This window comes from Nuphar pumila, chromosome 1 (genome assembly GCF_984573655.1).
Source record: "Nuphar pumila chromosome 1, dmNupPumi1.hap1.1, whole genome shotgun sequence".
Lineage (NCBI taxonomy): Eukaryota > Viridiplantae > Streptophyta > Magnoliopsida > Nymphaeales > Nymphaeaceae > Nuphar > Nuphar pumila.
In genome coordinates, this window is record NC_143249.1 from 161,869,287 (window position 1) to 161,894,617 (window position 25,331).

A 25,331-nucleotide genomic window follows, 5' to 3' on the forward strand; every position below is an offset into this window, starting at 1 on the left:
CAACATGTAACGGGTGCGATCATACCAGCACTAAAGCACCGGATCCCATCAGAACTCTGAAGTTAAGCGTGCTTGAGCGAGAGTAGTACTGGGATGGGTGACCTCCTGGGAAGTCCTTGTGTTGCACTCTCTTTTTGCCTTCGGCGCTTTTTTGTCGTCGGCACCAACCTCCGACCTTCTTTTCACTTCCCGCAACACACCGTATCTGATCCATCGAGGTCTTCTGCTTCCCTTTCACCCTCGCCTTGCGCGCCGCAGCGCCGGCACCCGACACGAGCCGCGGCGTGCGACAAACGCAGCAGTTCCGGCTCGCCGGACCGTAACTTGGCACGCCGATGTCGAAATTCGGCGATTTTCCTGCCCACGGAAAGCACGTTCTGCTGGCTACGACGTGACGAACAGACGAAGTCGGTTCGGGACCGTTTCGGATGCCGTTTAAGCTCATTTCGGGCGTTTTTCGGGGCCGTTTTTATGACGGCTAGTCGGTTCGTGCGTTGCGGCCCCCACGGCTCCCGCGTGAGGCATAAGAGCATTTTTTCGCGCAACATGTAACGGGTGCGATCACACTAGCACTAAAGCACCAGATCCCATCAGAACTCTGAAGTTAAGCGTGCTTGGGCGAGAGTAGTACTGGGATGGGTGACCTCCTGGGAAGTCCTCGTGTTGCACTCTTTTTTTGCCTTCGGCGCTTTTTTGTCGTCGGCACCAACCTCCGACCTACTTTTCACTTCCCGCAACACACCGTATCTGATCCATCGAGGTCTTCTGCTTCCCTTTCACCCTCGCCTTGCACGCCGCAGCGCCGGCACCCGACACGAGCCGCGGCGTGCGACAAACGCAGCAGTTCCGGCTCGCCGGACCGTAACTTGGCACGCCGATGTCGAAACTCGGCGATTTTCCTGGCCACGGAAAGCTCGTTCCGCTGGCTACGACGTGACGAACAGACGAAGTCGGTTCGGGACCGTTTCAGATGCCGTTTAAGCTCATTTCGGGCGTTTCTATGACGGCTAGTCGGTTTGTGCGTTGCGGCCCCCACGGCGCCCGCGTGAGGCATAAGAGCATTTTTTCGCGCAACATGTAACGGGTGCGATCATACCAGCACTAAAGCACCGGATCCCATCAGAACTCTGAAGTTAAGCGTGCTTGAGCAAGAGTAGTACTGGGATGGGTGACCTCCTGGGAAGTCCTTGTGTTGCACTCTCTTTTTGCCTTCGGCGCTTTTTTGTCGTCGGCACCAACCTCCGACCTTCTTTTCACTTCACGCAACACACCGTATCTGATCCATCGAGGTCTTCTGCTTCCCTTTCACCCTCGCCTTGCGCGCCGCAGCGCCGGCACCCGACACGAGCCGCGGCGTGCGACAAACGCAGCAGTTCCGGCTCGCCGGACCGTAACTTGGCACGCCGATGTCGAAATTCGGCGATTTTCCTGGCCATGGAAAGCACGTTCCGCTGGCTACGACGTCACGAACAGACGAAGTCGGTTCGGGACCGTTTCAGATGCCGTTTAAGCTCGTTTCGGGCGTTTTTCGGGGCGTTTCTATGACGGCTAGTCGGTTTGTGCGTTGCGGCCCCCACGGCTCCCGCGTGAGGCATAAGAGCATTTTTTCGCGCAACATGTAACGGGTGCGATCATACCAGCACTAAAGCACCGGATTCCATCAGAACTCCGAAGTTAAGCGTGCTTGGGCGAGAGTAGTACTGGGATGGGTGACCTCCTGGGAAGTCCTCGTGTTGCACTCTCTTTTTGCCTTCGGCGCTTTTTTGTCGTCGGCACCAACCTCCGACCTTCTTTTCACTTCCCGCAACACACCGTATCTGATCCATCGAGGTCTTCTGCTTCCCTTTCACCCTCGCCTTGCGCGCCGCAGCGCCGGCACCCGACACGAGCCGCGGCGTGCGACAAAAGCAGCAGTTCCGGCTCTCCGGACCGTAACTTGGCACGCCGATGTCGGAATTCGGCGATTTTCGTGGCCACGGAAAGCTCGTTCCGCTGGCTACGACGTGGCGAACAGACAAAGTCGGTTCGGGACCGTTTCGGATGCCGTTTAAGCTCGTTTCGGTCGTTTTTCGGGGTCGTTTCTATGACGGCTAGTCGGTTCGTGCGTTGCGGCCCCCACGGCTCCCGCGTGAGGCATAAGAGCATTTTTTCGCGCAACATGTAACGGGTGCGATCATACCAGTTCTAAAGAACCGGATCCCATCAGAACTTCGAAGTTAAGCGTGCTTGGGCGAGAGTAGTACTGGGATGGGTGACCTCCTGGGAAGTCCTCGTGTTGCACTCTCTTTTTGCATTCGACGCTTTTTTGTGGTCGGCACCAACCTCCGACGTTCTTTTCACTTACCGCAACACACCGTATCTGATCCATCGAGGTCTTCTGCTTCCCTTTCACCCTCGCCTTGCGCGCCGCAGCGCCGACACCCGACACGAGCCGCGGCGTGCGACAAAAGCAGCAGTTCCGGCTCGCCGGACCGTAACTTGGCACGCCGATGTCGGAATTCGGCGATTTTTGTGGCCACGGAAAGCTCGTTCCGCTGGCTACGACGTGGCGAACAGACGAAGTCGGTTCGGGACCGTTTCGGATGCCGTTTAAGCTCGTTTCGGGCGTTTTTCGGGGCCGTTTCTATGACGGCTAGTCGGTTCGTGCGTTGCGGCCCCCACGGCTCCCGCGTGAGGCATAAGAGCATTTTTTCGCGCAACATGTAACGGGTGCGATCATACCAGCACTAAAGCACCGGATCCCATCAGAACTCCGAAGTTAAGCGGGCTTGGGCGAGAGTAGTACTGGAATGGGTGACCTCCTGGGAAGTCCTCGTGTTGCACTCTCTATTTACCTTCGGCGCTTTTTTGTCGTCGGCACCAACCTCCGACCTTCTTTTCACTTCCCGCAACACACCGTATCTGATCCATCAAGGTCTTCTGCTTCCCTTTCACCCTCGCCTTGCGCGCCGCAGCGCCCGCACCCGACACGAGCCGCGGCGTGCGACAAAAGCAGCAGTTCCGGCTCTCTGGACTGTAACTTGGCACACCGATGTCGGAATTCGGCGATTTTCGTGGCCACGGAAAGCTCGTTCCGCTGGCTACGACGTGGCGAACAGACGAAGTCGGTTCGGGACCGTTTCGGATGCCGTTTAAGCTCAGTTCGGGCGTTTTTCGGGGCCGTTTTTATGACGGCTAGTCGGTTCGTACGTTGCGGCCCCCACGGCTCCCGCGTGAGGCATAAGAGCATTTTTTCGCGCAACATGTAACGGGTGCGATCACACTAGCACTAAAGCACCGGATCCCATCAGAACTCTGAAGTTAAGCGTGCTTGGGCGAGAGTAGTACTGGGATGGGTGACCTCCTGGGAAGTCCTCGTGTTGCACTCTCTTTTTGCCTTCGGCGCTTTTTTGTCGTCGGCACCAACCTCCGACCTTCTTTTCACTTCCCGCAACACACCGTATCTGATCCATCGAGGTCTTCTGCTTCCCTTTCACCCTCGCCTTGCGCGCCGCAGCGCCGGCACCCGACACGAGCCGCGGCGTGCGACAAACGCAGCAGTTCCGGCTCGCCGGACCGTAACTTGGCACGCCGATGTCGAAATTCGGCGATTTTCCTGCCCACGGAAAGCACGTTCCGCTGGCTACGACGTGACGAACAGACGAAGTCGGTTCGGGACCGTTTCGGATGCCGTTTAAGCTCATTTCGGGCGTTTTTCGGGGCCGTTTTTATGACGGCTAGTCGGTTCGTGCGTTGCGGCCCCCACGGCTCCCGCGTGAGGCATAAGAGCATTTTTTCGCGCAACATGTAACGGGTGCGATCACACTAGCACTAAAGCACCGGATCCCATTAGAACTCTGAAGTTAAGCGTGCTTGGGCGAGAGTAGTACTGGGATGGGTGACCTCCTGGGAAGTCCTCGTGTTGCACTCTCTTTTTGCCTTCGGCGCTTTTTTGTCGTCGGCACCAACCTCCGACCTTCTTTTCACTTCCCGCAACACACCGTATCTGATCCATCGAGGTCTTCTGCTTCCCTTTCACCCTCGCCTTGCGCGCCGCAGCGCCGGCACCCGACACGAGCCGCGGCGTGCGACAAACGCAGCAGTTCCGGCTCGCCAGACCGTAACTTGGCACGCCGATGTCGAAATTCGGCGATTTTCCTGGCCACGGAAAGCTCGTTCCGCTGGCTACGACGTGACGAACAGACGAAGTCGGTTCGGGACCGTTTTAGATGCCGTTTAAGATCATTTCGGGCGTTTCTATGATGACTAGTCGGTTTGTGCGTTGCGGCCCCCACGGCTCCCGCGTGAGGCATAAGAGCATTTTTTCGCGCAACATGTAACGGGTGCGATCATACCAGCACTAAAGCACCGGATCCCATCAGAACTCTGAAGTTAAGCGTGCTTGAGCGAGAGTAGTACTGGGATGGGTGACCTCCTGGGAAGTCCTTGTGTTGCACTCTCTTTTTGCCTTCGGCGCTTTTTTGTCGTCGGCACCAACCTCCGACCTTCTTTTCACTTCCCGCAACACACCGTATCTGATCCATCGAGGTCTTCTGCTTCCCTTTCACCCTCGCCTTGCGCGCCGCAGCGCCGGCACCCGACACGAGCCGCGGCGTGCGACAAACGCAGCAGTTCCGGCTCGCCGGACCGTAACTTGGCACGCCGATGTCGAAATTCGGCGATTTTCCTGCCCACGGAAAGCACGTTCTGCTGGCTACGACGTGACGAACAGACGAAGTCGGTTCGGGACCGTTTCGGATGCCGTTTAAGCTCATTTCGGGCGTTTTTCGGGGCCGTTTTTATGACGGCTAGTCGGTTCGTGCGTTGCGGCCCCCACGGCTCCCGCGTGAGGCATAAGAGCATTTTTTCGCGCAACATGTAACGGGTGCGATCACACTAGCACTAAAGCACCGGATCCCATCAGAACTCTGAAGTTAAGCGTGCTTGGGCGAGAGTAGTACTGGGATGGGTGACCTCCTGGGAAGTCCTCGTGTTGCACTCTTTTTTTGCCTTCGGCGCTTTTTTGTCGTCGGCACCAACCTCCGACCTACTTTTCACTTCCCGCAACACACCGTATCTGATCCATCGAGGTCTTCTGCTTCCCTTTCACCCTCGCCTTGCACGCCGCAGCGCCGGCACCCGACACGAGCCGCGGCGTGCGACAAACGCAGCAGTTCCGGCTCGCCGGACCGTAACTTGGCACGCCGATGTCGAAACTCGGCGATTTTCCTGGCCACGGAAAGCTCGTTCCGCTGGCTACGACGTGACGAACAGACGAAGTCGGTTCGGGACCGTTTCAGATGCCGTTTAAGCTCATTTCGGGCGTTTCTATGACGGCTAGTCGGTTTGTGCGTTGCGGCCCCCACGGCGCCCGCGTGAGGCATAAGAGCATTTTTTCGCGCAACATGTAACGGGTGCGATCATACCAGCACTAAAGCACCGGATCCCATCAGAACTCTGAAGTTAAGCGTGCTTGAGCAAGAGTAGTACTGGGATGGGTGACCTCCTGGGAAGTCCTTGTGTTGCACTCTCTTTTTGCCTTCGGCGCTTTTTTGTCGTCGGCACCAACCTCCGACCTTCTTTTCACTTCACGCAACACACCGTATCTGATCCATCGAGGTCTTCTGCTTCCCTTTCACCCTCGCCTTGCGCGCCGCAGCGCCGGCACCCGACACGAGCCGCGGCGTGCGACAAACGCAGCAGTTCCGGCTCGCCGGACCGTAACTTGGCACGCCGATGTCGAAATTCGGCGATTTTCCTGGCCATGGAAAGCACGTTCCGCTGGCTACGACGTCACGAACAGACGAAGTCGGTTCGGGACCGTTTCAGATGCCGTTTAAGCTCGTTTCGGGCATTTTTCGGGGCGTTTCTATGACGGCTAGTCGGTTTGTGCGTTGCGGCCCCCACGGCTCCCGCGTGAGGCATAAGAGCATTTTTTCGCGCAACATGTAACGGGTGCGATCATACCAGCACTAAAGCACCGGATTCCATCAGAACTCCGAAGTTAAGCGTGCTTGGGCGAGAGTAGTACTGGGATGGGTGACCTCCTGGGAAGTCCTCGTGTTGCACTCTCTTTTTGCCTTCGGCGCTTTTTTGTCGTCGGCACCAACCTCCGACCTTCTTTTCACTTCCCGCAACACACCGTATCTGATCCATCGAGGTCTTCTGCTTCCCTTTCACCCTCGCCTTGCGCGCCGCAGCGCCGGCACCCGACACGAGCCGCGGCGTGCGACAAAAGCAGCAGTTCCGGCTCTCCGGACCGTAACTTGGCACGCCGATGTCGGAATTCGGCGATTTTCGTGGCCACGGAAAGCTCGTTCCGCTGGCTACGACGTGGCGAACAGACAAAGTCGGTTCGGGACCGTTTCGGATGCCGTTTAAGCTCGTTTCGGTCGTTTTTCGGGGTCGTTTCTATGACGGCTAGTCGGTTCGTGCGTTGCGGCCCCCACGGCTCCCGCGTGAGGCATAAGAGCATTTTTTCGCGCAACATGTAACGGGTGCGATCATACCAGTTCTAAAGAACCGGATCCCATCAGAACTTCGAAGTTAAGCGTGCTTGGGCGAGAGTAGTACTGGGATGGGTGACCTCCTGGGAAGTCCTCGTGTTGCACTCTCTTTTTGCATTCGACGCTTTTTTGTGGTCGGCACCAACCTCCGACGTTCTTTTCACTTACCGCAACACACCGTATCTGATCCATCGAGGTCTTCTGCTTCCCTTTCACCCTCGCCTTGCGCGCCGCAGCGCCGACACCCGACACGAGCCGCGGCGTGCGACAAAAGCAGCAGTTCCGGCTCGCCGGACCGTAACTTGGCACGCCGATGTCGGAATTCGGCGATTTTTGTGGCCACGGAAAGCTCGTTCCGCTGGCTACGACGTGGCGAACAGACGAAGTCGGTTCGGGACCGTTTCGGATGCCGTTTAAGCTCGTTTCGGGCGTTTTTCGGGGCCGTTTCTATGACGGCTAGTCGGTTCGTGCGTTGCGGCCCCCACGGCTCCCGCGTGAGGCATAAGAGCATTTTTTCGCGCAACATGTAACGGGTGCGATCATACCAGCACTAAAGCACCGGATCCCATCAGAACTCCGAAGTTAAGCGGGCTTGGGCGAGAGTAGTACTGGAATGGGTGACCTCCTGGGAAGTCCTCGTGTTGCACTCTCTATTTACCTTCGGCGCTTTTTTGTCGTCGGCACCAACCTCCGACCTTCTTTTCACTTCCCGCAACACACCGTATCTGATCCATCAAGGTCTTCTGCTTCCCTTTCACCCTCGCCTTGCGCGCCGCAGCGCCCGCACCCGACACGAGCCGCGGCGTGCGACAAAAGCAGCAGTTCCGGCTCTCTGGACTGTAACTTGGCACACCGATGTCGGAATTCGGCGATTTTCGTGGCCACGGAAAGCTCGTTCCGCTGGCTACGACGTGGCGAACAGACGAAGTCGGTTCGGGACCGTTTCGGATGCCGTTTAAGCTCAGTTCGGGCGTTTTTCGGGGCCGTTTTTATGACGGCTAGTCGGTTCGTACGTTGCGGCCCCCACGGCTCCCGCGTGAGGCATAAGAGCATTTTTTCGCGCAACATGTAACGGGTGCGATCACACTAGCACTAAAGCACCGGATCCCATCAGAACTCTGAAGTTAAGCGTGCTTGGGCGAGAGTAGTACTGGGATGGGTGACCTCCTGGGAAGTCCTCGTGTTGCACTCTCTTTTTGCCTTCGGCGCTTTTTTGTCGTCGGCACCAACCTCCGACCTTCTTTTCACTTCCCGCAACACACCGTATCTGATCCATCGAGGTCTTCTGCTTCCCTTTCACCCTCGCCTTGCGCGCCGCAGCGCCGGCACCCGACACGAGCCGCGGCGTGCGACAAACGCAGCAGTTCCGGCTCGCCGGACCGTAACTTGGCACGCCGATGTCGAAATTCGGCGATTTTCCTGCCCACGGAAAGCACGTTCCGCTGGCTACGACGTGACGAACAGACGAAGTCGGTTCGGGACCGTTTCGGATGCCGTTTAAGCTCATTTCGGGCGTTTTTCGGGGCCGTTTTTATGACGGCTAGTCGGTTCGTGCGTTGCGGCCCCCACGGCTCCCGCGTGAGGCATAAGAGCATTTTTTCGCGCAACATGTAACGGGTGCGATCACACTAGCACTAAAGCACCGGATCCCATCAGAACTCTGAAGTTAAGCGTGCTTGGGCGAGAGTAGTACTGGGATGGGTGACCTCCTGGGAAGTCCTCGTGTTGCACTCTCTTTTTGCCTTCGGCGCTTTTTGTCGTCGGCACCAACCTCCGACCATCTTTTCACTTACCGCAACACACCGTATCTGATCCATCGAGGTCTTCTGCTTCCCTTTCACCCTCGCCTTGCGCGCCGCAGCGCCCGCACCCGACACGAGCCGCGGCGTGCGACAAAAGCAGCAGTTCCGGCTCTCCGGACTGTAACTTGGCACACCGATGTCGGAATTCGGCGATTTTCGTGGCCACGGAAAGCTCGTTCCGCTGGCTACGACGTGGCGAACAGACGAAGTCGGTTCAGGACCGTTTCGGATGCCGTTTAAGCTCATTTCGGGCGTTTTTCGGGGCCGTTTTTATGACGGCTAGTCGGTTCGTGCGTTGCGGCCCCCACGGCTCCCGCGTGAGGCATAAGAGCATTTTTTGGCGCAACATGTAACGGGTGCGATCACACTAGCACTAAAGCACCGGATCCCATCAGAACTCTGAAGTTAAGCGTGCTTGGGCGAGAGTAGTACTGGGATGGGTGACCTCCTGGGAAGTCCTCGTGTTGCACTCTCTTTTTGCCTTCGGCGCTTTTTTGTCGTCGGCACCAACCTCCGACCTTCTTTTCACTTCCCGCAACACACCGTATCTGATCCATCGAGGTCTTCTGCTTCCCTTTCACCCTCGCCTTGCGCGCCGCAGCGCCGGCACCCGACACGAGCCGCGGCGTGCGACAAACGCAGCAGTTCCGGCTCGCCAGACCGTAACTTGGCACGCCGATGTCGAAATTCGGCGATTTCCCTGGCCACGGAAAGCTCGTTCCGCTGGCTACGACGTGACGAACAGACGAAGTCGGTTCGGGACCGTTTTAGATGCCGTTTAAGATCATTTCGGGCGTTTCTATGATGACTAGTCGGTTTGTGCGTTGCGGCCCCCACGGCTCCCGCGTGAGGCATAAGAGCATTTTTTCGCGCAACATGTAACGGGTGCGATCATACCAGCACTAAAGCACCGGATCCCATCAGAACTCTGAAGTTAAGCGTGCTTGAGCGAGAGTAGTACTGGGATGGGTGACCTCCTGGGAAGTCCTTGTGTTGCACTCTCTTTTTGCCTTCGGCGCTTTTTTGTCGTCGGCACCAACCTCCGACCTTCTTTTCACTTCCCGCAATACACCGTATCTGATCCATCGAGGTCTTCTGCTTCCCTTTCACCCTCGCCTTGCGCGCCGCAGCGCCGGCACCCGACACGAGCCGCGGCGTGCGACAAACGCAGCAGTTCCGGCTCGCCGGACCGTAACTTGGCACGCCGATGTCGAAATTCGGCGATTTTCCTGCCCACGGAAAGCACGTTCCGCTGGCTACGACGTGACGAACAGACGACGTCGGTTCGGGACCGTTTCGGATGCCGTTTAAGCTCATTTCGGGCGTTTTTCGGGGCCGTTTTTATGACGGCTAGTCGGTTCGTGCGTTGCGGCCCCCACGGCTCCCGCGTGAGGCATAAGAGCATTTTTTCGCGCAACATGTAACGGGTGCGATCACACTAGCACTAAAGCACCGGATCCCATCAGAACTCTGAAGTTAAGCGTGCTTGGGCGAGAGTAGTACTGGGATGGGTGACCTCCTGGGAAGTCCTCGTGTTGCACTCTCTTTTTGCCTTCGGCGCTTTTTTGTCGTCGGCACCAACCTCCGACCTTCTTTTCACTTCCCGCAACACACCGTATCTGATCCATCGAGGTCTTCTGCATCCCTTTCACCCTCGCCTTGCACGCCGCAGCGCCGGCACCCGACACGAGCCGCGGCGTGCGACAAACGCAGCAGTTCCGGCTCGCCGGACCGTAACTTGGCACGCCGATGTCGAAATTCGGCGATTTTCCTGGCCACGGAAAGCTCGTTCCGCTGGCTACGACGTGACGAACAGACGAAGTCGGTTCGGGACCGTTTCAGATGCCGTTTAAGCTCATTTCGGGCGTTTCTATGACGGCTAGTCGGTTCGTGCGTTGCGGCCCCCACGGCTCCCGCGTGAGGCATAAGAGCATTTTTTCGCGCAACATGTAACGGGTGCGATCATACCAGCACTAAAGCACCGGATCCCATCAGAACTCCGAAGTTAAGCGTGCTTGGGCGAGAGTAGTACTGGGATGGGTGACCTCCTGGGAAGTCCTTGTGTTGCACTCTTTTTTTGCCTTCGGCGCTTTTTTGTCGTCGGCACCAACCTTCGACCTTCTTTTCACTTCCCGCAACACACCGTATCTGATCCATCGAGGTCTTCTGCTTCCCTTTCACCCTCGCCTTGCGCGCCGCAGCGCCGGCACCCGACACGAGCCGCGGCGTGCGACAAAAGCAGCAGTTCCGGCTCTCCGGACCGTAACTTGGCACGCCGATGTCGGAATTCGGCGATTTTCGTGGCCACGGAAAGCTCGTTCCGCTGGCTACGACGTGGCGAACAGACAAAGTCGGTTCGGGACCGTTTCGGATGCCGTTTAAGCTCGTTTCGGTCGTTTTTCGGGGTCGTTTCTATGACGGCTAGTCGGTTCGTGCGTTGCGGCCCCCACGGCTCCCGCGTGAGGCATAAGAGCATTTTTTCGCGCAACATGTAACGGGTGCGATCATACCAGTTCTAAAGAACCGGATCCCATCAGAACTTCGAAGTTAAGCGTGCTTGGGCGAGAGTAGTACTGGGATGGGTGACCTCCTGGGAAGTCCTCGTGTTGCACTCTCTTTTTGCATTCGACGCTTTTTTGTGGTCGGCACCAACCTCCGACGTTCTTTTCACTTACCGCAACACACCGTATCTGATCCATCGAGGTCTTCTGCTTCCCTTTCACCCTCGCCTTGCGCGCCGCAGCGCCGACACCCGACACGAGCCGCGGCGTGCGACAAAAGCAGCAGTTCCGGCTCGCCGGACCGTAACTTGGCACGCCGATGTCGGAATTCGGCGATTTTTGTGGCCACGGAAAGCTCGTTCCGCTGGCTACGACGTGGCGAACAGACGAAGTCGGTTCGGGACCGTTTCGGATGCCGTTTAAGCTCGTTTCGGGCGTTTTTCGGGGCCGTTTCTATGACGGCTAGTCGGTTCGTGCGTTGCGGCCCCCACGGCTCCCGCGTGAGGCATAAGAGCATTTTTTCGCGCAACATGTAACGGGTGCGATCATACCAGCACTAAAGCACCGGATCCCATCAGAACTCCGAAGTTAAGCGGGCTTGGGCGAGAGTAGTACTGGAATGGGTGACCTCCTGGGAAGTCCTCGTGTTGCACTCTCTATTTACCTTCGGCGCTTTTTTGTCGTCGGCACCAACCTCCGACCTTCTTTTCACTTCCCGCAACACACCGTATCTGATCCATCAAGGTCTTCTGCTTCCCTTTCACCCTCGCCTTGCGCGCCGCAGCGCCCGCACCCGACACGAGCCGCGGCGTGCGACAAAAGCAGCAGTTCCGGCTCTCTGGACTGTAACTTGGCACACCGATGTCGGAATTCGGCGATTTTCGTGGCCACGGAAAGCTCGTTCCGCTGGCTACGACGTGGCGAACAGACGAAGTCGGTTCGGGACCGTTTCGGATGCCGTTTAAGCTCAGTTCGGGCGTTTTTCGGGGCCGTTTTTATGACGGCTAGTCGGTTCGTACGTTGCGGCCCCCACGGCTCCCGCGTGAGGCATAAGAGCATTTTTTCGCGCAACATGTAACGGGTGCGATCACACTAGCACTAAAGCACCGGATCCCATCAGAACTCTGAAGTTAAGCGTGCTTGGGCGAGAGTAGTACTGGGATGGGTGACCTCCTGGGAAGTCCTCGTGTTGCACTCTCTTTTTGCCTTCGGCGCTTTTTTGTCGTCGGCACCAACCTCCGACCTTCTTTTCACTTCCCGCAACACACCGTATCTGATCCATCGAGGTCTTCTGCTTCCCTTTCACCCTCGCCTTGCGCGCCGCAGCGCCGGCACCCGACACGAGCCGCGGCGTGCGACAAACGCAGCAGTTCCGGCTCGCCGGACCGTAACTTGGCACGCCGATGTCGAAATTCGGCGATTTTCCTGCCCACGGAAAGCACGTTCCGCTGGCTACGACGTGACGAACAGACGAAGTCGGTTCGGGACCGTTTCGGATGCCGTTTAAGCTCATTTCGGGCGTTTTTCGGGGCCGTTTTTATGACGGCTAGTCGGTTCGTGCGTTGCGGCCCCCACGGCTCCCGCGTGAGGCATAAGAGCATTTTTTCGCGCAACATGTAACGGGTGCGATCACACTAGCACTAAAGCACCGGATCCCATCAGAACTCTGAAGTTAAGCGTGCTTGGGCGAGAGTAGTACTGGGATGGGTGACCTCCTGGGAAGTCCTCGTGTTGCACTCTCTTTTTGCCTTCGGCGCTTTTTGTCGTCGGCACCAACCTCCGACCATCTTTTCACTTACCGCAACACACCGTATCTGATCCATCGAGGTCTTCTGCTTCCCTTTCACCCTCGCCTTGCGCGCCGCAGCGCCCGCACCCGACACGAGCCGCGGCGTGCGACAAAAGCAGCAGTTCCGGCTCTCCGGACTGTAACTTGGCACACCGATGTCGGAATTCGGCGATTTTCGTGGCCACGGAAAGCTCGTTCCGCTGGCTACGACGTGGCGAACAGACAAAGTCGGTTCGGGACCGTTTCGGATGCCGTTTAAGCTCGTTTCGGTCGTTTTTCGGGGTCGTTTCTATGACGGCTAGTCGGTTCGTGCGTTGCGGCCCCCACGGCTCCCGCGTGAGGCATAAGAGCATTTTTTCGCGCAACATGTAACGGGTGCGATCATACCAGTTCTAAAGAACCGGATCCCATCAGAACTTCGAAGTTAAGCGTGCTTGGGCGAGAGTAGTACTGGGATGGGTGACCTCCTGGGAAGTCCTCGTGTTGCACTCTCTTTTTGCATTCGACGCTTTTTTGTGGTCGGCACCAACCTCCGACGTTCTTTTCACTTACCGCAACACACCGTATCTGATCCATCGAGGTCTTCTGCTTCCCTTTCACCCTCGCCTTGCGCGCCGCAGCGCCGACACCCGACACGAGCCGCGGCGTGCGACAAAAGCAGCAGTTCCGGCTCGCCGGACCGTAACTTGGCACGCCGATGTCGGAATTCGGCGATTTTTGTGGCCACGGAAAGCTCGTTCCGCTGGCTACGACGTGACGAACAGACAAAGTCGGTTCGGGACCGTTTCGGATGCCGTTTAAGCTCATTTCGGGCGTTTTTCGGGGCCGTTTTTATGACGGCTAGTCGGTTCGTGCGTTGCGGCCCCCACGGCTCCCGCGTGAGGCATAAGAGCATTTTTTCGCGCAACATGTAACGGGTGCGATCACACTAGCACTAAAGCACCGGATCCCATCAGAACTCTGAAGTTAAGCGTGCTTGGGCGACAGTAGTACTGGGATGGGTGACCTCCTGGGAAGTCCTCGTGTTGCACTCTCTTTTTGCCTTCGGCGCTTTTTGTCGTCGGCACCAACCTCCGACCATCTTTTCACTTACCGCAACACACCGTATCTGATCCATCGAGGTCTTCTGCTTCCCTTTCACCCTCGCCTTGCGCGCCGCAGCGCCCGCACCCGACACGAGCCGCGGCGTGCGACAAAAGCAGCAGTTCCGGCTCTCCGGACTGTAACTTGGCACACCGATGTCGGAATTCGGCGATTTTCGTGGCCACGGAAAGCTCGTTCCGCTGGCTACGACGTGGCGAACAGACGAAGTCGGTTCAGGACCGTTTCGGATGCCGTTTAAGCTCATTTCGGGCGTTTTTCGGGGCCGTTTTTATGACGGCTAGTCGGTTCGTGCGTTGCGGCCCCCACGGCTCCCGCGTGAGGCATAAGAGCATTTTTTGGCGCAACATGTAACGGGTGCGATCACACTAGCACTAAAGCACCGGATCCCATCAGAACTCTGAAGTTAAGCGTGCTTGGGCGAGAGTAGTACTGGGATGGGTGACCTCCTGGGAAGTCCTCGTGTTGCACTCTCTTTTTGCCTTCGGCGCTTTTTTGTCGTCGGCACCAACCTCCGACCTTCTTTTCACTTCCCGCAACACACCGTATCTGATCCATCGAGGTCTTCTGCTTCCCTTTCACCCTCGCCTTGCGCGCCGCAGCGCCGGCACCCGACACGAGCCGCGGCGTGCGACAAACGCAGCAGTTCCGGCTCGCCAGACCGTAACTTGGCACGCCGATGTCGAAATTCGGCGATTTTCCTGGCCACGGAAAGCTCGTTCCGCTGGCTACGACGTGACGAACAGACGAAGTCGGTTAGGGACCGTTTTAGATGCCGTTTAAGATCATTTCGGGCGTTTCTATGATGACTAGTCGGTTTGTGCGTTGCGGCCCCCACGGCTCCCGCGTGAGGCATAAGAGCATTTTTTCGCGCAACATGTAACGGGTGCGATCATACCAGCACTAAAGCACCGGATCCCATCAGAACTCTGAAGTTAAGCGTGCTTGAGCGAGAGTAGTACTGGGATGGGTGACCTCCTGGGAAGTCCTTGTGTTGCACTCTCTTTTTGCCTTCGGCGCTTTTTTGTCGTCGGCACCAACCTCCGACCTTCTTTTCACTTCCCGCAATACACCGTATCTGATCCATCGAGGTCTTCTGCTTCCCTTTCACCCTCGCCTTGCGCGCCGCAGCGCCGGCACCCGACACGAGCCGCGGCGTGCGACAAACGCAGCAGTTCCGGCTCGCCGGACCGTAACTTGGCACGCCGATGTCGAAATTCGGCGATTTTCCTGCCCACGGAAAGCACGTTCCGCTGGCTACGACGTGACGAACAGACGACGTCGGTTCGGGACCGTTTCGGATGCCGTTTAAGCTCATTTCGGGCGTTTTTCGGGGCCGTTTTTATGACGGCTAGTCGGTTCGTGCGTTGCGGCCCCCACGGCTCCCGCGTGAGGCATAAGAGCATTTTTTCGCGCAACATGTAACGGGTGCGATCACACTAGCACTAAAGCACCGGATCCCATCAGAACTCTGAAGTTAAGCGTGCTTGGGCGAGAGTAGTACTGGGATGGGTGACCTCCTGGGAAGTCCTCGTGTTGCACTCTCTTTTTGCCTTCGGCGCTTTTTTGTCGTCGGCACCAACCTCCGACCTTCTTTTCACTTCCCGCAACACACCGTATCTGATCCATCGAGGTCTTCTGCTTCCCTTTCACCCTCGCCTTGCACGCCGCAGCGCCGGCACCCGACACGAGCCGCGGCGTGCGACAAACGCAGCAGTTCCGGCTCGCCGGACCGTAACTTGGCACGCCGATGTCGAAATTCGGCGATTTTCCTGGCCACGGAAAGCTCGTTCCGCTGGCTACGACGTGACGAACAGACGAAGTCGGTTCGGGACCGTTTCAGATGCCGTTTAAGCTCATTTCGGGCGTTTCTATGACGGCTAGTCGGTTTGTGCGTTGCGGCCCCCACGGCTCCCGCGTGAGGCATAAGAGCATTTTTTCGCGCAACATGTAACGGGTGCGATCATACCAGCACTAAAGCACCGGATTCCATCAGAACTCCGAAGTTAAGCGTGCTTGGGCGAGAGTAGTACTGGGATGGGTGACCTCCTGGGAAGTCCTCGTGTTGCACTCTCTTTTTGCCTTCGGCGCTTTTTTGTCGTCGGCACCAACCTCCGACCTTCTTTTCACTTCCCGCAACACACCGTATCTGATCCATCGAGGTCTTCTGCTTCCCTTTCACCCTCGCCTTGCGCGCCGCAGCGCCGGCACCCGACACGAGCCGCGGCGTGCGACAAACGCAGCAGTTCCGGCTCGCCGGACCGTAACTTGGCACGCCGATGTCGAAATTCGGCGATTTTCCTGGCCACGGAAAGCACGTTCCGCTGGCTACGACGTGACGAACAGACGAAGTCGGTTCGGGACCGTTTCAGATGCCGTTTAAGCTCGTTTCGGGCGTTTTTCGGGGCGTTTCTATGACGGCTAGTCGGTTTGTGCGTTGCGGCCCCCACGGCTTCCGCGTGAGGCATAAGAGCATTTTTTCGCGCAACATGTAACGGGTGCGATCATACCAGCACTAAAGCACCGGATTCCATCAGAACTCCGAAGTTAAGCGTGCTTGGGCGAGAGTAGTACTGGGATGGGTGACCTCCTGGGAAGTCCTCGTGTTGCACTCTCTTTTTACCTTCGGCGCTTTTTTGTCGTCGGCACCAACCTCCGACCTTCTTTTCACTTCCCGCAACACACCGTATCTGATCCATCGAGGTCTTCTGCTTCCCTTTCACCCTCGCCTTGCGCGCCGCAGCGCCGGCACCCGACACGAGCCGCGGCGTGCGACAAACGCAGCAGTTCCTGGTCGCCGGACCGTAACTTGGCACGCCGATGTCGGAATTCGGCGATTTTCGTGGCCACGGAAAGCTCGTTCCGCTGGCTACGACGTGGCGAACAGACGAAGTCGGTTCGGGAACGTTTCGGATGCCGTTTAAGCTCGTTTCGGGCGTTTTTCGGGGCCGTTTCTATGACGGCTAGTCGGTTCGTGCGTTGCGGCCCCCACGGCTCCCGCGTGAGGCATAAGAGCATTTTTTCGCGCAACATGTAACGGGTGCGATCATACCAGCACTAAAGCACCGGATCCCATCAGAACTCCGAAGTTAAGCGTGCTTGGGCGAGAGTAGTACTGGGATGGGTGACCTCCTGGGAAGTCCTCGTGTTGCACTCTCTTTTTGCCTTCGGCGCTTTTTTGTCGTCGGCACCAACCTCCGACCTTCTTTTCACTTCCCGCAACACACCGTATCTGATCCATCGAGGTCTTCTGCTTCCCTTTCACCCTCGCCTTGCGCGCCGCAGCGCCGGCACCCGACACGAGCCGCGGCGTGCGACAAACGCAGCAGTTCCGGCTCGCCGGACCGTAACTTGGCACGCCGATGTCAAAATTCGGCGATTTTCCTGGCCACGGAAAGCACGTTCCGCTGGCTACGACGTGACGAACAGACGAAGTCGGTTCGGGACCGTTTCAGATGCCGTTTAAGCTCGTTTCGGGCGTTTTTCGGGGCGTTTCTATGACGGCTAGTCGGTTTGTGCGTTGCGGCCCCCACGGCTTCCGCGTGAGGCATAAGAGCATTTTTTCGCGCAACATGTAACGGGTGCGATCATACCAGCACTAAAGCACCGGATTCCATCAGAACTCCGAAGTTAAGCGTGCTTGGGCGAGAGTAGTACTGGGATGGGTGACCTCCTGGGAAGTCCTCGTGTTGCACTCTCTTTTTACCTTCGGCGCTTTTTTGTCGTCGGCACCAACCTCCGACCTTCTTTTCACTTCCCGCAACACACCGTATCTGATCCATCGAGGTCTTCTGCTTCCCTTTCACCCTCGCCTTGCGCGCCGCAGCGCCGGCACCCGACACGAGCCGCGGCGTGCGACAAACGCAGCAGTTCCTGGTCGCCGGACCGTAACTTGGCACGCCGATGTCGGAATTCGGCGATTTTCGTGGCCACGGAAAGCTCGTTCCGCTGGCTACGACGTGGCGAACAGACGAAGTCGGTTCGGGAACGTTTCGGATGCCGTTTAAGCTCGTTTCGGGCGTTTTTCGGGGCCGTTTCTATGACGGCTAGTCGGTTCGTGCGTTGCGGCCCCCACGGCTCCCGCGTGAGGCATAAGAGCATTTTTTCGCGCAACATGTAACGGGTGCGATCATACCAGCACTAAAGCACCGGATCCCATCAGAACTCCGAAGTTAAGCGTGCTTGGGCGAGAGTAGTACTGGGATGGGTGACCTCCTGGGAAGTCCTTGTGTTGCACTCTTTTTTTGCCTTCGGCGCTTTTTTGTCGTCGGCACCAACCTTCGACCTTCTTTTCACTTCCCGCAACACACCGTATCTGATCCATCGAGGTCTTCTGCTTCCCTTTCACCCTCGCCTTGCGCGCCGCAGCGCCGGCACCCGACACGAGCCGCGGCGTGCGACAAACGCAGCAGTTCCGGGTCGCCGGACCGTAACTTGGCACGCCGATGTCGGAATTCGGCGATTTTCGTGGCCACGGAAAGCTCGTTCTGCTGGCTACGACGTGGCGAACAGACGAAGTCGGTTCGTGACCATTTCGGATGCCGTTTAAGCTCGTTTCGGGCGTTTTTCGGGGCCGTTTCTATGACGGCTAGTCGGTTCGTGCGTTGCGGCCCCCACGGCTCCCGCGTGAGGCATAAGAGAATTTTTTCGCGCAACATGTAACGGGTGCGATCATACCAGCACTAAAGCACCGGATCCCATCAGAACTCCGAAGTTAAGCGTGCTTGGGCGAGAGTAGTACTGGGATGGGTGACCTCCTGGGAAGTCCTCGTGTTGCACTCTCTTTTTGCCTTCGGCGCTTTTTTGTCGTCGGCACCAACCTCCGACCTTCTTTTCACTTCCCGCAACACACCGTATCTGATCCATCAAGGTCTTCTGCTTCCCTTTCACCCTCGCCTTGCGCGCCGCAGCGCCCGCACCCGACACGAGCCGCGGCGTGCGACAAAAGCAGCAGTTCCGGCTCTCTGGACTGTAACTTGGCACACCGATGTCGGAATTCGGCGATTTTCGTGGCCACGGAAAGCTCGTTCCGCTGGCTACGACGTGGCGAACAGACGAAGTCGGTTCGGGACCGTTTCGGATGCCGTTTAAGCTCATTTCGGGCGTTTTTCGGGGCCGTTTTTATGACGGCTAGTCGGTTCGTACGTTGCGGCCCCCACGGCTCCCGCGTGAGGCATAAGAGCATTTTTTCGCGCAACATGTAACGGGTGCGATCACACTAGCACTAAAGCACCGGATCCCATCAGAACTCTGAAGTTAAGCGTGCTTGGGCGAGAGTAGTACTGGGATGGGTGACCTCCTGGGAAGTCCTCGTGTTGCACTCTCTTTTTGCCTTCGGCGCTTTTTTGTCGTCGGCACCAACCTCCGACCTTCTTTTCACTTCCCGCAACACACCGTATCTGATCCATCGAGGTCTTCTGCTTCCCTTTCACCCTCGCCTTGCGCGCCGCAGCGCCGGCACCCGACACGAGCCGCGGCGTGCGACAAACGCAGCAGTTCCGGGTCGCCGGACCGTAACTTGGCACGCCGATGTCGGAATTCGGCGATTTTCGTGGCCACGGAAAGCTCGTTCCGCTGGCTACGACGTGGCGAACAGACGAAGTCGGTTCGGGACCGTTTCGGATGCCGTTTAAGCTCGTTTCGGGCGTTTTTCGGGGCCGTTTCTATGACGGCTAGTCGGTTCGTGCGTTGCGGCCCCCACGGCTCCCGCGTGAGGCATAAGAGCATTTTTTCGCGCAACATGTAACGGGTGCGATCATACCAGCACTAAAGCACCGGATCCCATCAGAACTCCGAAGTTAAGCGTGCTTGGGCGAGAGTAGTACTGGAATGGGTGACCTCCTGGGAAGTCCTCGTGTTGCACTCTCTATTTACCTTCGGCGCTTTTTTGTCGTCGGCACCAACCTCCGACCTTCTTTTCACTTCCCGCAACACACCGTATCTGATCCATCAAGGTCTTCTGCTTCCCTTTCACCCTCGCCTTGCGCGCCGCAGCGCCCGCACCCGACACGAGCCGCGGCGTGCGACAAAAGCAGCAGTTCCGGCTCTCTGGACTGTAACTTGGCACACCGATGTCGGAATTCGGCGATTTTCGTGGTCACGGAAAGCTCGTTCCGCTGGCTACGACGTGGCGAACAGACGAAGTCGGTTCGGGACCGTTTCGGATGCCGTTTAAGCTCATTTCGGGCGTTTTTCGGGGCCGTTTTTATGACGGCTAGTCGGTTCGTACGTTGCGGCCCCCACGGCTCCCGCGTGAGGCATAAGAGCATTTTTTCGCGCAACATGTAACGGGTGCGATCACACTAGCACTAAAGCACCGGATCCCATCAGAACTCTGAAGTTAAGCGTGCTTGGGCGAGAGTAGTACTGGGATGGGTGACCTCCTGGGAAGTCCTCGTGTTGCACTCTCTTTTTGCCTTCGGCGCTTTTTTGTCGTCGGCACCAACCTCCGACCTTCTTTTCACTTCCCGCAACACACCGTATCTGATCCATCGAGGTCTTCTGCTTCCCTTTCACCCTCGCCTTGCGCGCCGCAGCGCCGGCACCCGACACGAGCCGCGGCGTGCGACAAACGCAGCAGTTCCGGCTCGCCGGACCGTAACTTGGCACGCCGATGTCGAAATTCGGCGATTTTCCTGCCCACGGAAAGCACGTTCCGCTGGCTACGACGTGACGAACAGACGAAGTCGGTTCGGGACCGTTTCGGATGCCGTTTAAGCTCATTTCGGGCGTTTTTCGGGGCCGTTTTTATGACGGCTAGTCGGTTCGTGCGTTGCGGCCCCCACGGCTCCCGCGTGAGGCATAAGAGCATTTTTTCGCGCAACATGTAACGGGTGTGATCACACTAGCACTAAAGCACCGGATCCCATCAGAACTCTGAAGTTAAGCGTGCTTGGGCGAGAGTAGTACTGGGATGGGTGACCTCCTGGGAAGTCCTCGTGTTACACTCTCTTTTTGCCTTCGGCGCTTTTTGTCGTCGGCACCAACCTCCGACCTTCTTTTCACTTACCGCAACACACCGTATCTGATCCATCGAGGTCTTCTGCTTCCCTTTCACCCTCGCCTTGCGCGCCGCAGCGCCGGCACCCGACACGAGCCGCGGCGTGCGACAAACGCAGCAGTTCCGGGTCGCCGGACCGTAACTTGGCACGCCGATGTCGGAATTCGGCGATTTTCGTGGCCACGGAAAGCTCGTTCCGCTGGCTACGACGTGGCGAACAGACGAAGTCGGTACGGGACCGTTTCGGATGCCGTTTAAGCTCGTTTCGGGCGTTTTTCAGGGCCGTTTCTATGACGGCTAGTCGGTTCGTGCGTTGCGGCCCCCACGGCTCCCGCGTGAGGCATAAGAGCATTTTTTCGCGCAACATGTAACGGGTGCGATCATACCAGCACTAAAGCACCGGATCCCATCAGAACTTCGAAGTTAAGCGTGCTTGGGCGAGAGTAGTACTGGGATGGGTGACCTCCTGGGAAGTCCTCGTGTTGCACTCTCTTTTTGCCTTCGGCGCTTTTTTGTCGTCGGCACCAACCTCCGACCTTCTTTTCACTTCCCGCAACACACCGTATCTGATCCATCGAGGTCTTCTGCTTCCCTTTCACCCTCGCCTTGCGCGCCGCAGCGCCGGCACCCGACACGAGCCGCGGCGTGCGACAAACGCAGCAGTTCCGGCTCGCCAGACCGTAACTTGGCACGCCGATGTCGAAATTCGGCGATTTTCCTGGCCACGGAAAGCTCGTTCCGCTGGCTACGACGTGACGAACAGACGAAGTCGGTTCGGGACCGTTTTAGATGCCGTTTAAGATCATTTCGGGCGTTTCTATGATGACTAGTCGGTTTGTGCGTTGCGGCCTCCACGGCTCCCGCGTGAGGCATAAGAGCATTTTTTCGCGCAACATGTAACGGGTGCGATCATACCAGCACTAAAGCACCGGATCCCATCAGAACTCTGAAGTTAAGCGTGCTTGAGCGAGAGTAGTACTGGGATGGGTGACCTCCTGGGAAGTCCTTGTATTGCACTCTCTTTTTGCCTTCGGCGCTTTTTTGTCGTCGGCACCAACCTCCGACCTTCTTTTCACTTCCCGCAACACACCGTATCTGATCCATCGAGGTCTTCTGCTTCCCTTTCACCCTCGCCTTGCGCGCCGCAGCGCCGGCACCCGACACAAGCCGCGGCGTGCGACAAACGCAGCAGTTCCGGCTCGCCGGACCGTAACTTGGCACGCCGATGTCGAAATTCGGCGATTTTCCTGCCCACGGAAAGCACGTTCCGCTGGCTACGACGTGACGAACAGACGTAGTCGGTTCGGGACCGTTTCGGATGCCGTTTAAGCTCATTTCGGGCGTTTTTCGGGGCCGTTTTATGACGGCTAGTCGGTTCGTGCGTTGCGGCCCCCACGGCTCCCGCGTGAGGCATAAGAGCATTTTTTCGCGCAACATGTAACGGGTGCGATCACACTAGCACTAAAGCACCGGATCCCATCAGAACTCTGAAGTTAAGCGTGCTTGGGCGAGAGTAATACTGGGATGGGTGACCTCCTGGGAAGTCCTCGTGTTGCACTCTCTTTTTGCCTTCGGCGCTTTTTTGTCGTCGGCACCAACCTCCGACCTTCTTTTCACTTCCCGCAACACACCGTATCTGATCCATCGAGGTCTTCTGCTTCCCTTTCACCCTCGCCTTGCACGCCGCAGCGCCGGCACCCGACACGAGCCGCGGCGTGCGACAAACGCAGCAGTTCCGGCTTGCCGGACCGTAACTTGGCACGCCGATGTCGAAATTCGGCGATTTTCCTGGCCACGGAAAGCTCGTTCCGCTGGCTACGACGTGACGAACAGACGAAGTCGGTTCGGGACCGTTTCAGATGCCGTTTAAGCTCATTTCGGGCGTTTCTATGACGGCTAGTCGGTTTGTGCGTTGCGGCCCCCACGGCGCCCGCGTGAGGCATAAGAGCATCTTTTCGCGCAACATGTAACGGGTGCCATCATACCAGCACTAAAGCACCGGATCCCATCAGAACTCTGAAGTTAAGCGTGCTTGAGCAAGAGTAGTACTGGGATGGGTGACCTCCTGGGAAGTCCTTGTGTTGCACTCTCTTTTTGCCTTCGGCGCTTTTTTGTCGTCGGCACCAACCTCCGACCTTCTTTTCACTTCCCGCAACACACCGTATCTGATCCATCGAGGTCTTCTGCTTCCCTTTCACCCTCGCCTTGCGCGCCGCAGCGCCGGCACCCGACACGAGCCGCGGCGTGCGACAAACGCAGCAGTTCCGGCTCGCCGGACCGTAACTTGGCACGCCGATGTCGAAATTCGGCGATTTTCCTGGCCACGGAAAGCACGTTCCGCTGGCTACGACGTGACGAACAGACGAAGTCGGTTCGGGACCGTTTCAGATGCCGTTTAAGCTCGTTTCGGGCGTTTTTCGGGGCGTTTCTATGACGGCTAGTCGGTTTGTGCGTTGCGGCCCCCACGGCTCCCGCGTGAGGCATAAGAGCATTTTTTCGCGCAACATGTAACGGGTGCGATCATACCAGCACTAAAGCACCGGATTCCATCAGAACTCCGAAGTTAAGCGTGCTTGGGCGAGAGTAGTACTGGGATGGGTGACCTCCTGGGAAGTCCTCGTGTTGCACTCTCTTTTTGCCTTCGGCGCTTTTTTGTCGTCGGCACCAACCTCCGACCTTCTTTTCACTTCCCGCAACACACCGTATCTGATCCATCGAGGTCTTCTGCTTCCCTTTCACCCTCGCCTTGCGCGCCGCAGCGCCGGCACCCGACACGAGCCGCGGCGTGCGACAAAAGCAGCAGTTCCGGCTCTCCGGACCGTAACTTGGCACGCCGATGTCGGAATTCGGCGATTTTCGTGGCCACGGAAAGCTCGTTCCGCTGGCTACGACGTGGCGAACAGACAAAGTCGGTTCGGGACCGTTTCGGATGCCGTTTAAGCGCGTTTCGGTCGTTTTTCGGGGTCGTTTCTATGACGGCTAGTCGGTTCGTGCGTTGCGGCCCCCACGGCTCCCGCGTGAGGCATAAGAGCATTTTTTCGCGCAACATGTAACGGGTGCGATCATACCAGTTCTAAAGAACCGGATCCCATCAGAACTTCGAAGTTAAGCATGCTTGGGCGAGAGTAGTACTGGGATGGGTGACCTCCTGGGAAGTCCTCGTGTTGCACTCTCTTTTTGCCTTCGACGCTTTTTTGTGGTCGGCACCAACCTCCGACGTTCTTTTCACTTACCGCAACACACCGTATCTGATCCATCGAGGTCTTCTGCTTCCCTTTCACCCTCGCCTTGCGCGCCGCAGCGCCGACACCCGACACGAGCCGCGGCGTGCGACAAAAGCAGCAGTTCCGGCTCGCCGGACCGTAACTTGGCACGCCGATGTCGGAATTCGGCGATTTTTGTGGCCACGGAAAGCTCGTTCCGCTGGCAACGACGTGGCGAACAGACGAAGTCGGTTCGGGACCGTTTCGGATGCCGTGTAAGCTAGTTTCAGTCATTTTTCGGGGCCGTTTCTATGACGGCTAGTCGGTTCGTGCGTTGCGGCCCCCACGGCTCCCGCGTGAGGCATAAGAGCATTTTTTCGCGCAACATGTAACGTGTGCGATCATACCAGCACTAAAGCACCGGATCCCATCAGAACTCCGAAGTTAAGCGTGCTTGGGCGAGAGTAGTACTGGAATGGGTGACCTCCTGGGAAGTCCTCGTGTTGCACTCTCTATTTACCTTCGGCGCTTTTTTGTCGTCGGCACCAACCTCCGACCTTCTTTTCACTTACCGCAACACACCGTATCTGATCCATCAAGGTCTTCTGCTTCCCTTTCACCCTCGCCTTGCGCGCCGCAGCGCCCGCACCCGACACGAGCCGCGGCGTGCGACAAAAGCAGCAGTTCCGGCTCTCCGGACTGTAACTTGGCACACCGATGTCGGAATTCGGCGATTTTCGTGGCCACGGAAAGCTCGTTCCGCTGGCTACGACGTGGCGAACAGACGAAGTCGGTTCAGGACCGTTTCGGATGCCGTTTAAGCTCATTTCGGGCGTTTTTCGGGGCCGTTTTTATGACGGCTAGTCGGTTCGTGCGTTGCGGCCCCCACGGCTCCCGCGTGAGGCATAAGAGCATTTTTTGGCGCAACATGTAACGGGTGCGATCACACTAGCACTAAAGCACCGGATCCCATCAGAACTCTGAAGTTAAGCGTGCTTGGGCGAGAGTAGTACTGGGATGGGTGACCTCCTGGGAAGTCCTCGTGTTGCACTCTCTTTTTGCCTTCGGCGCTTTTTTGTCGTCGGCACCAACCTCCGACCTTCTTTTCACTTCCCGCAACACACCGTATCTGATCCATCGAGGTCTTCTGCTTCCCTTTCACCCTCGCCTTGCGCGCCGCAGCGCCGGCACCCGACACGAGCCGCGGCGTGCGACAAACGCAGCAGTTCCGGCTCGCCAGACCGTAACTTGGCACGCCGATGTCGAAATTCGGCGATTTTCCTGGCCACGGAAAGCTCGTTCCGCTGGCTACGACGTGACGAACAGACGAAGTCGGTTAGGGACCGTTTTAGATGCCGTTTAAGATCATTTCGGGCGTTTCTATGATGACTAGTCGGTTTGTGCGTTGCGGCCCCCACGGCTCCCGCGTGAGGCATAAGAGCATTTTTTC

General features: G+C 57.5%; 46 non-coding genes and 1 pseudogene across 46 annotated transcripts; all 47 read left to right on the plus strand.

Annotated features, from left to right (window-relative positions):
• Positions 1-11: 11 nt before the first annotated feature.
• LOC149850181 (5S ribosomal RNA) lies at positions 12-130 on the plus strand. Its single transcript, XR_016437193.1, has one exon. It is a non-coding gene; the product is annotated as a 5S ribosomal RNA (ribosomal RNA).
• Positions 131-553: 423 nt separating this feature from the next.
• On the plus strand, positions 554-672 carry LOC149850182 (5S ribosomal RNA). Its single transcript, XR_016433724.1, has one exon. It is a non-coding gene; the product is annotated as a 5S ribosomal RNA (ribosomal RNA).
• A 410-nt stretch (positions 673-1,082) lies between these two features.
• LOC149850183 (5S ribosomal RNA) lies at positions 1,083-1,201 on the plus strand. Its single transcript, XR_016434376.1, has one exon. It is a non-coding gene; the product is annotated as a 5S ribosomal RNA (ribosomal RNA).
• Positions 1,202-1,623: 422 nt separating this feature from the next.
• Positions 1,624-1,742, plus strand: LOC149850184 (5S ribosomal RNA). Its single transcript, XR_016426992.1, has one exon. It is a non-coding gene; the product is annotated as a 5S ribosomal RNA (ribosomal RNA).
• A 423-nt stretch (positions 1,743-2,165) lies between these two features.
• On the plus strand, positions 2,166-2,284 carry LOC149850185 (5S ribosomal RNA). The gene has a single exon (XR_016426041.1). It is a non-coding gene; the product is annotated as a 5S ribosomal RNA (ribosomal RNA).
• A 423-nt stretch (positions 2,285-2,707) lies between these two features.
• Positions 2,708-2,826, plus strand: LOC149850186 (5S ribosomal RNA). Its single transcript, XR_016427282.1, has one exon. It is a non-coding gene; the product is annotated as a 5S ribosomal RNA (ribosomal RNA).
• A 423-nt stretch (positions 2,827-3,249) lies between these two features.
• Positions 3,250-3,368, plus strand: LOC149850187 (5S ribosomal RNA). The gene has a single exon (XR_016434976.1). It is a non-coding gene; the product is annotated as a 5S ribosomal RNA (ribosomal RNA).
• A 423-nt stretch (positions 3,369-3,791) lies between these two features.
• Positions 3,792-3,910, plus strand: LOC149850188 (5S ribosomal RNA). The gene has a single exon (XR_016425545.1). It is a non-coding gene; the product is annotated as a 5S ribosomal RNA (ribosomal RNA).
• A 410-nt stretch (positions 3,911-4,320) lies between these two features.
• Positions 4,321-4,439, plus strand: LOC149850189 (5S ribosomal RNA). Its single transcript, XR_016437204.1, has one exon. It is a non-coding gene; the product is annotated as a 5S ribosomal RNA (ribosomal RNA).
• A 423-nt stretch (positions 4,440-4,862) lies between these two features.
• On the plus strand, positions 4,863-4,981 carry LOC149850190 (5S ribosomal RNA). Its single transcript, XR_016434977.1, has one exon. It is a non-coding gene; the product is annotated as a 5S ribosomal RNA (ribosomal RNA).
• A 410-nt stretch (positions 4,982-5,391) lies between these two features.
• On the plus strand, positions 5,392-5,510 carry LOC149850191 (5S ribosomal RNA). The gene has a single exon (XR_016434377.1). It is a non-coding gene; the product is annotated as a 5S ribosomal RNA (ribosomal RNA).
• Positions 5,511-5,932: 422 nt separating this feature from the next.
• Positions 5,933-6,051, plus strand: LOC149850192 (5S ribosomal RNA). The gene has a single exon (XR_016426993.1). It is a non-coding gene; the product is annotated as a 5S ribosomal RNA (ribosomal RNA).
• A 423-nt stretch (positions 6,052-6,474) lies between these two features.
• Positions 6,475-6,593, plus strand: LOC149850193 (5S ribosomal RNA). Its single transcript, XR_016426043.1, has one exon. It is a non-coding gene; the product is annotated as a 5S ribosomal RNA (ribosomal RNA).
• A 423-nt stretch (positions 6,594-7,016) lies between these two features.
• Positions 7,017-7,135, plus strand: LOC149850194 (5S ribosomal RNA). Its single transcript, XR_016427283.1, has one exon. It is a non-coding gene; the product is annotated as a 5S ribosomal RNA (ribosomal RNA).
• A 423-nt stretch (positions 7,136-7,558) lies between these two features.
• On the plus strand, positions 7,559-7,677 carry LOC149850195 (5S ribosomal RNA). Its single transcript, XR_016434980.1, has one exon. It is a non-coding gene; the product is annotated as a 5S ribosomal RNA (ribosomal RNA).
• A 423-nt stretch (positions 7,678-8,100) lies between these two features.
• On the plus strand, positions 8,101-8,219 carry LOC149850196 (5S ribosomal RNA). Its single transcript, XR_016434981.1, has one exon. It is a non-coding gene; the product is annotated as a 5S ribosomal RNA (ribosomal RNA).
• A 422-nt stretch (positions 8,220-8,641) lies between these two features.
• On the plus strand, positions 8,642-8,760 carry LOC149850197 (5S ribosomal RNA). The gene has a single exon (XR_016434982.1). It is a non-coding gene; the product is annotated as a 5S ribosomal RNA (ribosomal RNA).
• A 410-nt stretch (positions 8,761-9,170) lies between these two features.
• On the plus strand, positions 9,171-9,289 carry LOC149850198 (5S ribosomal RNA). The gene has a single exon (XR_016437215.1). It is a non-coding gene; the product is annotated as a 5S ribosomal RNA (ribosomal RNA).
• A 423-nt stretch (positions 9,290-9,712) lies between these two features.
• LOC149850199 (5S ribosomal RNA) lies at positions 9,713-9,831 on the plus strand. The gene has a single exon (XR_016434983.1). It is a non-coding gene; the product is annotated as a 5S ribosomal RNA (ribosomal RNA).
• A 410-nt stretch (positions 9,832-10,241) lies between these two features.
• Positions 10,242-10,360, plus strand: LOC149850200 (5S ribosomal RNA). The gene has a single exon (XR_016426622.1). It is a non-coding gene; the product is annotated as a 5S ribosomal RNA (ribosomal RNA).
• A 423-nt stretch (positions 10,361-10,783) lies between these two features.
• Positions 10,784-10,902, plus strand: LOC149850201 (5S ribosomal RNA). The gene has a single exon (XR_016426050.1). It is a non-coding gene; the product is annotated as a 5S ribosomal RNA (ribosomal RNA).
• A 423-nt stretch (positions 10,903-11,325) lies between these two features.
• Positions 11,326-11,444, plus strand: LOC149850202 (5S ribosomal RNA). Its single transcript, XR_016427284.1, has one exon. It is a non-coding gene; the product is annotated as a 5S ribosomal RNA (ribosomal RNA).
• A 423-nt stretch (positions 11,445-11,867) lies between these two features.
• On the plus strand, positions 11,868-11,986 carry LOC149850203 (5S ribosomal RNA). Its single transcript, XR_016434988.1, has one exon. It is a non-coding gene; the product is annotated as a 5S ribosomal RNA (ribosomal RNA).
• A 423-nt stretch (positions 11,987-12,409) lies between these two features.
• Positions 12,410-12,528, plus strand: LOC149850204 (5S ribosomal RNA). The gene has a single exon (XR_016434992.1). It is a non-coding gene; the product is annotated as a 5S ribosomal RNA (ribosomal RNA).
• Positions 12,529-12,950: 422 nt separating this feature from the next.
• LOC149850205 (5S ribosomal RNA) lies at positions 12,951-13,069 on the plus strand. Its single transcript, XR_016426052.1, has one exon. It is a non-coding gene; the product is annotated as a 5S ribosomal RNA (ribosomal RNA).
• Positions 13,070-13,492: 423 nt separating this feature from the next.
• LOC149850206 (5S ribosomal RNA) lies at positions 13,493-13,611 on the plus strand. The gene has a single exon (XR_016426372.1). It is a non-coding gene; the product is annotated as a 5S ribosomal RNA (ribosomal RNA).
• Positions 13,612-14,033: 422 nt separating this feature from the next.
• Positions 14,034-14,152, plus strand: LOC149850207 (5S ribosomal RNA). Its single transcript, XR_016434996.1, has one exon. It is a non-coding gene; the product is annotated as a 5S ribosomal RNA (ribosomal RNA).
• A 410-nt stretch (positions 14,153-14,562) lies between these two features.
• On the plus strand, positions 14,563-14,681 carry LOC149850208 (5S ribosomal RNA). Its single transcript, XR_016437226.1, has one exon. It is a non-coding gene; the product is annotated as a 5S ribosomal RNA (ribosomal RNA).
• A 423-nt stretch (positions 14,682-15,104) lies between these two features.
• Positions 15,105-15,223, plus strand: LOC149850209 (5S ribosomal RNA). The gene has a single exon (XR_016435003.1). It is a non-coding gene; the product is annotated as a 5S ribosomal RNA (ribosomal RNA).
• Positions 15,224-15,633: 410 nt separating this feature from the next.
• Positions 15,634-15,752, plus strand: LOC149850210 (5S ribosomal RNA). The gene has a single exon (XR_016426994.1). It is a non-coding gene; the product is annotated as a 5S ribosomal RNA (ribosomal RNA).
• A 422-nt stretch (positions 15,753-16,174) lies between these two features.
• On the plus strand, positions 16,175-16,293 carry LOC149850211 (5S ribosomal RNA). The gene has a single exon (XR_016426995.1). It is a non-coding gene; the product is annotated as a 5S ribosomal RNA (ribosomal RNA).
• Positions 16,294-16,716: 423 nt separating this feature from the next.
• LOC149850212 (5S ribosomal RNA) lies at positions 16,717-16,835 on the plus strand. Its single transcript, XR_016434145.1, has one exon. It is a non-coding gene; the product is annotated as a 5S ribosomal RNA (ribosomal RNA).
• A 422-nt stretch (positions 16,836-17,257) lies between these two features.
• On the plus strand, positions 17,258-17,376 carry LOC149850213 (5S ribosomal RNA). The gene has a single exon (XR_016426996.1). It is a non-coding gene; the product is annotated as a 5S ribosomal RNA (ribosomal RNA).
• Positions 17,377-17,799: 423 nt separating this feature from the next.
• On the plus strand, positions 17,800-17,918 carry LOC149850214 (5S ribosomal RNA). Its single transcript, XR_016426628.1, has one exon. It is a non-coding gene; the product is annotated as a 5S ribosomal RNA (ribosomal RNA).
• A 423-nt stretch (positions 17,919-18,341) lies between these two features.
• LOC149850215 (5S ribosomal RNA) lies at positions 18,342-18,460 on the plus strand. Its single transcript, XR_016434160.1, has one exon. It is a non-coding gene; the product is annotated as a 5S ribosomal RNA (ribosomal RNA).
• Positions 18,461-18,883: 423 nt separating this feature from the next.
• On the plus strand, positions 18,884-19,002 carry LOC149850216 (5S ribosomal RNA). Its single transcript, XR_016435008.1, has one exon. It is a non-coding gene; the product is annotated as a 5S ribosomal RNA (ribosomal RNA).
• A 423-nt stretch (positions 19,003-19,425) lies between these two features.
• LOC149850217 (5S ribosomal RNA) lies at positions 19,426-19,544 on the plus strand. The gene has a single exon (XR_016426609.1). It is a non-coding gene; the product is annotated as a 5S ribosomal RNA (ribosomal RNA).
• Positions 19,545-19,967: 423 nt separating this feature from the next.
• Positions 19,968-20,086, plus strand: LOC149850218 (5S ribosomal RNA). The gene has a single exon (XR_016435010.1). It is a non-coding gene; the product is annotated as a 5S ribosomal RNA (ribosomal RNA).
• Positions 20,087-20,509: 423 nt separating this feature from the next.
• LOC149850219 (5S ribosomal RNA) lies at positions 20,510-20,628 on the plus strand. Its single transcript, XR_016425834.1, has one exon. It is a non-coding gene; the product is annotated as a 5S ribosomal RNA (ribosomal RNA).
• Positions 20,629-21,050: 422 nt separating this feature from the next.
• LOC149850220 (5S ribosomal RNA) lies at positions 21,051-21,169 on the plus strand. The gene has a single exon (XR_016427133.1). It is a non-coding gene; the product is annotated as a 5S ribosomal RNA (ribosomal RNA).
• Positions 21,170-21,579: 410 nt separating this feature from the next.
• Positions 21,580-21,698, plus strand: LOC149850221 (5S ribosomal RNA). Its single transcript, XR_016436262.1, has one exon. It is a non-coding gene; the product is annotated as a 5S ribosomal RNA (ribosomal RNA).
• Positions 21,699-22,120: 422 nt separating this feature from the next.
• On the plus strand, positions 22,121-22,239 carry LOC149850222 (5S ribosomal RNA). The gene has a single exon (XR_016426155.1). It is a non-coding gene; the product is annotated as a 5S ribosomal RNA (ribosomal RNA).
• Positions 22,240-22,649: 410 nt separating this feature from the next.
• LOC149850223 (5S ribosomal RNA) lies at positions 22,650-22,768 on the plus strand. Its single transcript, XR_016426225.1, has one exon. It is a non-coding gene; the product is annotated as a 5S ribosomal RNA (ribosomal RNA).
• Positions 22,769-23,190: 422 nt separating this feature from the next.
• Positions 23,191-23,309, plus strand: LOC149850224 (5S ribosomal RNA). The gene has a single exon (XR_016426997.1). It is a non-coding gene; the product is annotated as a 5S ribosomal RNA (ribosomal RNA).
• A 423-nt stretch (positions 23,310-23,732) lies between these two features.
• On the plus strand, positions 23,733-23,851 carry LOC149850225 (5S ribosomal RNA; annotated as a pseudogene).
• A 423-nt stretch (positions 23,852-24,274) lies between these two features.
• LOC149850226 (5S ribosomal RNA) lies at positions 24,275-24,393 on the plus strand. The gene has a single exon (XR_016426680.1). It is a non-coding gene; the product is annotated as a 5S ribosomal RNA (ribosomal RNA).
• A 423-nt stretch (positions 24,394-24,816) lies between these two features.
• LOC149850227 (5S ribosomal RNA) lies at positions 24,817-24,935 on the plus strand. Its single transcript, XR_016435011.1, has one exon. It is a non-coding gene; the product is annotated as a 5S ribosomal RNA (ribosomal RNA).
• The last annotated feature ends 396 nt before the right edge of the window (positions 24,936-25,331 follow it).